Here is a 9,356-nt window from a genome sequence, read left to right as displayed (position 1 = left end):
GTCAGATGTTAAGAGAATGGTAAGGAATATGGACTCAGTGGGAAAACCAGGGAACCCACTGGGATTGGCACAATCTATACTTTGATCTGAGTGGTAGTTACAGGGGTCCATGCATATTAAAAATTCATGGAGCTGTACACTGAAGATTTGGATACTTTTACTGTATAAAGTTATACTTCAATAAAATAAATTAAGCCCAATGGTGGTTGTACTACTACTACTACTACTACTACTACTACTACTACTGCCACCAATGAAACAATTGGTCAATCTGGGTGGAGGGCAAACGAGTCAATCAAAGTTCTCATTTTCTGAATAGTAAAACTCAGGCTCAAACAAGTTTAAGGGCCTTGTCTAAATGCATGTCATAAGTTAGAGAAAGAATTCAAACTAAAGTTCCTTTCTCCTTACTCTCTCTCTCTCTCTCTCTCTCTCTCATGTTGTTTCCCGATAAGAATTTTCCTACGGTCATTTTTACCACATATTTAGATCCTGAAAAAAAAAAAAAAAAAAAAAAAACACAATAGAATAAGGAGTCACAGACAAACCCGGTTTTTGCTATTGGTTGTAAAGAGAAGGATGGCAAATGTCAAATTTTGCGTCTTACATCACTGAACAAGAACAACAAAGCTCAATAAGTCTTGCATTTAAACTGCTGAGGTTGTCTATTTGAAAGGGTACTGGCCAATGATGAATTGCACACATGTTAAAGGAAAGAAGTATTTAAGGGAGGCCAAAAATAAGGAAACCCTGAAATATGCCCCCTGGAAATTATGGAAGAATTCATTGCTTTTCTGTTACAGAGCTATACTTGGGTGAACTGGGTGAAATTTAATCTCACTCTTCTTCGATTTGCATCACTGCTGTTTTAACTGTTCTGCTCTAAAAATCCAGATTTGCTATTTTATAACAGTAAGTTTCTATTTAAACATAATTAGAGAATGTGCTGGAAACAGCCTCAAGCCCTACAAGTCCAGCATGTCATAAATGTCCAGTATCAAAGAAATTCTACAAGGCAGAAATTCTACATTCTGATGTGCTACCTAATAGGGAGGAAATCGGCAAACAGGGAAAAAAAAAATGGTGACCTCCAAAGACAAAGGAAGAATGCAGAAAAAATATTGAGCATATTGCATTCACTTTCTTTTCACATGTAACAGAAGGACTCTGAACATTTAGAAGCGCTAAGATTGCTTCATAGTTAATTTAACACCTTGATAATACACTTCTACTTTCAAATCATACTTTGTCACTCCTGTACAAACTGCTTCCTTAAGATAATCAATTAGGTTGGCAAAGGCAACAGATGTTAAGCGCGGAGTGTCTTTCATACTGACTTCTTTCTAAAGTATCAGAAATCTTAAGTAATTTTCATTTAATGCAAAACCTAACGAAAAGACACAGGTAATGAGTTAATAACAACATCATTCATTAAAAGAGCCTACTTTCTCATGTTGGAAATGTCTTTCAGAACTTGATTTTGAAGGCAATGACAACACAGACTTTAAGGGTTGAGAGAGAAGTCTAAGTATACCAAGAAAGTTCTTGTGAGCACAAGGCAAAATCACTACCAAGCTTCAAGTGAGCTTTTTCGAGCCCTGTGCCCCATTGGAAATATCACTCCTTACTGTACAGATTCTTTCCTCAGGATTGTTCAACTCTGTAGTGATGTTCTTATCCCTCTGGAATCGCCGTGTATGAGAGAAAGAAGCACAGAATTCTGAATTACATAGGGAACAATTTTGTGATAGATCTCCCATCTGGTATCTACCATAGGGATTTTTTTTTAACATATCAACCTTCATTATGATATCAAGAGAGTTATCTTGTCAAAGTTTTCATCTATATTCTATATCTATATTCATTAAAACTTTGATTAAAAGGATCTTGAAATCTGAAAGCCTCAATTAACTGATTTTTTTCTGTGTTCTACTTTTAGGAGAAAAATTAATTCATTAAAGGAAAGAAAAAGAGATAATTTCAAGGATTTATAATAAAACCCAAACTTTTTGTCTTCTTTTTTCAAACCACTGGATCTATTTTTCAGACCTTCAACATATCAGGCATCATTGAAGACAAAGGGAATTTGAAGACCACTGCCTTCAAAACACTCAATTCCAAGAGCAGAAACAGATGTGCACAAGTTAGAGTTAAAGGGAAGAAAGATTGATCAATTCTACCTGGCAAAGAAGAAGAAAGGTGTTATGAAAGGCTTCAGATCACAGCTAGTTTTTTTCTAATATGTCCTATTTCTTCTCTGAAATATTACTTTAGAGTGATCCTGGAAACTCTCCAAGATCATAGCCCACCAATGATCAAACAATGCTAACTTTGTACAAAGTAAGAAAAATGTATTCAAAATAGTTACATACCATTAATAAATATCAAGGGTAAGAAAATCAATACTTACCTTACAAAACAACTGGTCAACTAGAACTCTTAATTTTATATACCTGCAAAATGTTTCGTCTCATACGGTCAATATTACACCTGTTATTTATCCCATCCTCTGATTGAACAAGCCCAATTCACGGGATATCATCATAAATTGGTATTTTTTTCACTATCCCTTAAATGTACTCTCTGGGGCAGGGTTTTCCCATGCTACTGATTGAAATTAAAGTTAGTCTTGTTTGTTAATTAATTAATTAATTAATTAATTAATTTTCTACTATCAAATAACCAAAAGCCCTGTGGGTAAGAAACTACTGCCTTGTGCAGCATATACTGGCAATAAAATAAGTTCCTAAAGTATATTGCAAGCTACTCAATTTATCCTGAGAAGGTTCTAGGTCTGTGGTGAGAAAGGGATGGAGTAGGTTCCTTTTCTCTCTCCACTTTTCTTTCTCTTTTCTTTTTTTCTTTCTCTTTTACATTTTGTTTCTAGTTTCTTCTAACTCCAACCATGTGGGGGCTGGGATGGAGGGTGAGGGAAATTTAACAGAAAAGGAGTTTAGGGAACAGGAAAAGAATAGTTACACAAGCACTGACCTAAATGCTTCCTTGGGTAGGAAAAAACTTTTAATGTGAACACTTTCCTTCAATGATGTATTGAATTCCTTAGAAATTCCTTCACGTTCCCAATTGCAGGACATTTTGCGCATCAATTCCCTTAAGAAGATTGAGGAACTCTCTTTCCTGGATGATCCTTTACATATGCATGGACCCTGAAGCATCTAGAAATCCCTCTGACTAATTTAGGCATTGTTATGGAAGAGACCAATAGCTCACCACCTGGGAGGCATGCACCCTTTTTATAGTGTAGAGTTGTTCCTTCAAAGCAGCACCTTAGCCAGAAGCTACATTTGAGGCATCCCCTTTGCAACTATGCGGGGCCCTGGGAACTGATAAAGACTCAGCATGTATCACTTCCAGATCAAAGTGGATAAAAAGATGTGCCTTTCCCAGCAGCCAGCTGAATGGGGAGAAATCTAAACGCCAGGAGTAGCCATGCAATAGAAGAATTTTAGATCCCTGAATGACTGCAAAGAAGAAAGCCAGCTCCCTTCCTACCTGTTTGGATTTTATATGAACGGATATGAAATTCTATTTTGTTAAGCCTCTGCAAGTGTAGGGTTTATGTCTTTACAGCAACAACCCAGCATAGCTTTAACTGAAACATCCATAAAGTTCTCAGATATAAAGTTCGAGTATCATTATGCCTTCAGTTTATTGATCCTGGTCTAAATCTGGTCAAAGGTAAATGTTCCACATTGTCAGCCTGGACAGAGTTTGAGTATACAGTCGCCCAAAGCAGCCACTTCTTTGCTCTGCTGTCAGTGCAGCTACCGGCTGTGTTTTGTTCTCCCAATTTTTCAGGTTGGAATCTCACAAAATGTCACTGCAATCTCTGCTCCCAAGGGTATAAGTAATCAGCTTTCCAAGTGGTCTCCTAAAAGTTCTTTTTTCTTAACTCTCTACCCACTGCTAGAGGTTTTAAGAGTCTTGAACCTCACCCCCCCACACACCTCCAACCTCTTTTTCAAGTCCTTGGCACGTCTCACAACTTATTTGGAAATGTGGTATCTAATTTCTGTGGGCTTAAACCACACGCATTTCAGCTTCCTTTTTACATTCTTTTAGCTCTTTGAAACAGTCAAAACATTATCACGTTTATTTTATTATTGGATTTTACAGCAGAATCTGTAACATAACTTAGACTCACCACAGAGAAGCAACTACTGAAAATATGTTGGAGGAACTATCTGCCCCCAAGATTTCTTGAGTCTCCCAAATAGACTTTCTCAGAATCATTCTAAAATGACTTCCCTGAGTTTACATTATTTAAGAGGAAAAGAAGAGGCCCGAAGTCTTTGCAACAGTGAAAGTAATATTTTTCTCTCCTTTCAGCAAATGGTGAGTTGTGAGAACAGCTGAATAGAATAATTGTGAGGAATGAAAGTGCTAAGGAAGGTAGTTGTGAGGAATGAAAGTGGTAAGGGGGGGTAGGTGATGGGAAGAGGGAGTAGAAAAGAGCCTAATTTTATATAACCCATGACATTTTAAAAGTACTTACTAAATTTCATGGGACACTATCCGCCATATTGCGTTTTTAATGTATCCCCTATACGGTTTCGTTTCACTTGTTGTTAGAAGGTGAAAGAAATTCTCCTCAATAATTCGTGTCCTGTAATTGATTTCTAAGTAGTGCAGGGTGAAGAGAGGTCAACAATAAAACAGAAGGGGAAAAAAACCGCAGACACTGAATGTGGGGAATCCAACCAGGAGAAGATATAGGTCTTCTTAATTATATCGAAGTTTAATCCTAGAGGCATCATCAACTAACCTGGCAAATCAAAACCCCCAGCATTAAGTTCAAGGACAAACAGCAATGAATTGCAGAATGCCAGGCTCCTGGTAATCCAGGCAATGGTCTCCTTAACCCCTCCGCATCCTCTCATTTACTTTGGTTGCTAAATGAGGACACAAACACCTGTTCCAGCAGCAGGTGGCATTTGTTTATTATAGCTTTACCTGCTGGGTTTTAATCAGTCTGCAGCTGCAGGATCCCGCTTAAGTAACAGTTTATAGGACCAGATTTTTACCGAGTGGTATTTTCCACGAAGAAGCAAAGTTTCATTCAACACTTCCATCATACACAAAACACCATATAAACAGCTTTTATCCCTCCATCTCTCATCCCCTAACATTTAGGACTACTAATTAGTGAATCATTTCACATGCAGAGTTGGAAAGCTAAGCTCTTTTTCTTCTGCCTTCAGGGATACTCTGTGTTATGTGCTCTCATTACAAAATCTCTGTTTCTTAGGAAGAGAACATCTAAACTCTCCCTGCTTGTGCTACTTTTCTTTTGTAAGCCTCAGAAGGATTGTTAAGGCAACTTCCATCTTAGAAGGGAAGGGAAAAAAAATAAAAAGAATCAATAAGGAAAAAAAAAGCACTGCATCTAGATGAGAATGAATCTCTGTACTCAAACTACATAACAACTTAAAAAAAACATACATACACACAATAAGAATTTGAAAATTACTTCAATACCACCAAGGTAAAAAAGACATTATAAGAAGTGAACTTCCTTCCTGATGATACTGAGATTTTTCTATCCATATAGATCTCCTAATTTTTTTAAAAATCACATGTGGTTTTTGTCTACGTCTTTTAGAAGATGGTTACCGTTCAATTCATTTTGGCAGGCATTTATGCAGTTGGTGACTGTAACAAGGAAAATATATTAATGATTGTGAATCTCTTCAGATCTGTAACTCTTCTACTCATAGTTTTATCTTTAGGGCTTAACAGAGATGTTACAAAAAGTAGAACTCTTTAAAAACCTTGAGGAGTGAATAAGTGAGCAACACTGCTCTCAAATTATCCACAAGAGAAATCCCAGACATTATGTGCCTCCTGATGAAAAGAAACCAACCAACCAAAAAGCAACAACAACAGTTTCCAGTCTTGCCAAATCAATTGAGCATTGAAAATTGCTGGACAAGACTCTGATCCCCTCCTCCAGCCAATGGGAAAAAAAAAAAAAAAATGCCGTCATCAACCCACTTGCTTAAACAAAATTTCTAAGAATCCTCCAGCATTTCTTCTTTTCCTTACCCCCTTCATCTTGCATCTGATCCATCAGCCAGCTCCATGAGGGCAAAGCCAGGTCTGTCTTACACCGATGGACTCCCCAGGTTGTATGCTGCCTGTCGCACACTAGGTTTTGAGGGAAAAAAAATGTATGACTATATGATGAATGAATAAAAAATATGTTGGTTATGTAGCATACAATAATTTTCTTCCAAAAAATACATGTTTCTAAATTGGCATTGTAGTTTACAGTTAAAAGCCTAGGCATCTATACCCTACCACTTACAAGTTCTTTGATTGAGCTATTTTTTTTCTCATCTGTCAAATGCATATAATAATGGTTCTGAACTCATGAGTAGTTTGGGAAATTAAATAAATTAATATGTATAAATTACTCAGAGCGGTATTTGGCACATAGCGAGTGCAAAGAAAATGCAGCTTAAAAACACACTTCCAGGTCACCTGGGTAGCTCAGCTGGTTGGGCATCTGCCTTTGGCTCAGGTCATGATCCTGGGGTCCTGGGATGGAGCCCCACATCCCTCTCCCTCTGCCTGCAGCTCCCCCTGCTTGTGCTCTCTCGCTGTTAAATAAATAAAATCCTTAAAAACACACACACAAACACACACTGCCTATACTCATATTACAGATATAAAACTACTTATTACTATGATTTGGGTTTAAGTCTTTGTGAATTCATAATCCTGGTATGAATGTAATAGGATCCTTCTTCTGGTCGCTTCTATTAGAGTTACCCATTACTTGAGAATACTTTTCTCTGAGCAACATCAGAATCAATGGTGCAATTTACTGAATGCTTTCTGTCTGATGACCCCATCTTCCTTCTGATCTAGAAGGTACAAGGTTATTCTGATTCCCTCTTCCACCAATTTAAGAAAGGGAAGTATCTGATGTCTGGATTATGGAGGTGATAATAGCAGGGAAAAAAAAGAAAATTGAATGAAGTAGGAAATATAATGGGGATGAGAATCTACATAATGTAGCAACAAAATTAGATATGGCTAAGAAGAGAAGTAGGAAGTTAGGGAGGGAAAAAAGGAGTTAAGAAGGGAAAGAGAGAGAGAATAAAAAATCAAGGACTGTAGGGATGGTAGTAATGCTATTATTTATTCAAAGATTTAGGAAAGATAAGAAAAGACACTTTGTTAAGACTGGATTGGGACATTTGTCTGAAACCTTTGTCATTTTTCTGCCTGGATGCATCCATGATTTAGGACTAGAGTCATATTCTTATATGTTCGATATAATATCTATTAAAAGTTGGAGTATCTGGGTGGCACAGTTGGTTAAGTGTCCCAACTGTTGGTTTTGGCTCAGGTTATGGTCTCAGCATCCTGGAATTGAGCCCTGCATCAGGCTCCACACTCAGTGTGGAGTCTGCTTGAGACTCTTTCTCTCTCCTTGTGTTCCTCCTGCTTATGCTTTCTCTCTCTGTCTCTGTCTCTAAATAAATAATCAATCTGGTTCATTTCCGATCTCTTTACACATCACAAATACTTGATATTATAACATATAGTAAGTAAAAACATTTAACTGTGTCAAGTGTTCTGTGTTTACCTGATATTGGGACTTCAAAGCATGCTTCTGAAGTGATTTAAAAAAATTTTGAGAAATTTCAGTGCAGTGAGGTTGAATATTTTGAGTGAGGCACATAGCCAAAGGTCAGAGTCAGGATTTGAAAACAAAATACTTAGTTTTTCCACTGTGTCATGCTTCCTGCCATGGATAAATCCCTCTGGTACTTCTCTTCCAGAATATTCAGAAGAAATTAGTTGGACATTGGGTGGCACATAATTTTCAGACATTTGGTTTTCTACCCAAGATTTTCCTGAAGTATACTTCAATGATATCAGTGCTGAGTCTTTGAAAGAGGAAACTGGTTTATCTTCCAATCAGGAAGAGGATTATGGTTTAAAGGATGATGCTAATTAGTTCACAATCTTACTCCCCAAGCATTATTGATCAAAGGAGCTCAAACTCTAGAGCAAGACGGAAGTTCCAGTCAATCTCTAGTTGCTGTTGAAGGATGAACTTGCGCTCAGCAAACAGCAGTTTGTGAGACTTTAACATCCTGTTAGTACGGGCTGTTACTGCTTTCTCTCTTTGTTTTTACCATTTTTCTTTACCCAGAGATAGAGTTAAACAAGTTTCTTTGTTCTTCTCTCATTATATAACAGAAGGAAAAAAAAATAGAAATCATACTATTTTGGACTTTTGTCTTTGGGTTTTATATGTGACACAGGTATAAAAGGAAAGATTCTTATTGTTCTTTTATTACTTAACCAAACGAAGCACTATAACCCATGTTGTCAAAGATGTGGCCATTTTTAGGCATCGTTCTCTGCTCACTGTTGTGCTTTCTCCTGGGAGAACAAAGTCGTCACACGGTTCACTACGTACTTTTCTTTGTCAAAGCAAACGAAGATTATTAAGGTCTCATCTGACCAGGGACCCTCTCATTTGGACCATCTGTCTCTTTGTGCTTTCTTGAGGGAATACAAAAAAGGACTTTTTTTTTCCCTTTTTACCCTCATTTAGTGTTTTATGAGATTGTGTGTTAAGCCGTATTTTAAGAATTTGAAAAAGCAAAGACCCTGCCACTTTGAACATTTTTTTTTTTCTTTTCCTTTGTGCTTGCCATTTCAGTTGGAGAAATCACACTTATTTTTTTCCCTCTAATATTATTAAGGGAAAGGCTATCTTAAGATTGCTGCTCTCAAGGCCAATTTTGTTCTCCCATCATTGTTCTTACTTTAAGGATGTGATCTCAAGATTGATGTGTACCAAAGCCTAACCTGCCAGGTGGACATTCATAGAAAATTAAATGACATTCACCTACTCCTCAAATGGCCAGTTGCACATGTGCAAAATGAAATATTTTGCCTCTTTGATAATAAATGAAAGGTGAGGAGGGAGTAGGATTTGGAAAGAGGGTTCCCTACAATAAATTTTTTTAAAAAATTAGCATTTCCATACAGCTAAGATTGTTCAAAGCTGCCTCTTTTGAATATAAATAAGAGAGGTAAAAGGATAAACATTTGAGGTTATTATTTTTATAAGGAGCAAAAAATGGATTGGCGATCTAAATACTTTTGTAGGACATCCATCAATATTTATTTTATATAGTAAAACAATACTTGATGATTCCTGGTCTGTGTGAAGTTATCACTGATAGGAGAGACACAGGTGTCAGGTGATAAAGGTAATTTAATTCAATTGCTGCCTCCTCAATTTGAAAACTGCACATCAGTGTGCTGTTGTTTTGCAGCACGGTTGCGATGGGTGTGCATTACAG

General features: G+C 37.0%; 1 long non-coding RNA gene across 1 annotated transcript in view; it reads left to right on the top strand.

Annotated features, from left to right (window-relative positions):
• Positions 1–2,422, top strand: part of LOC144302731 (uncharacterized) — a 28,441-nt gene extending 26,019 nt beyond the window's left edge. Inside the window, exon 2 of the long non-coding RNA XR_013369758.1 lies at positions 1,940–2,422. This is a non-coding gene — a long non-coding RNA (uncharacterized LOC144302731). The remainder of the gene's footprint in view (positions 1–1,939) is intronic.
• Positions 2,423–9,356: the final 6,934 nt, after the last annotated feature.

Source organism: Canis aureus, chromosome 2, assembly GCF_053574225.1.
Source record: "Canis aureus isolate CA01 chromosome 2, VMU_Caureus_v.1.0, whole genome shotgun sequence".
Taxonomy (NCBI): Eukaryota; Metazoa; Chordata; class Mammalia; order Carnivora; family Canidae; genus Canis; species Canis aureus.
The sequence above is the reverse complement of the archived record's forward strand: the minus strand, read 5'-3'. Positions and strand labels throughout refer to the sequence as shown.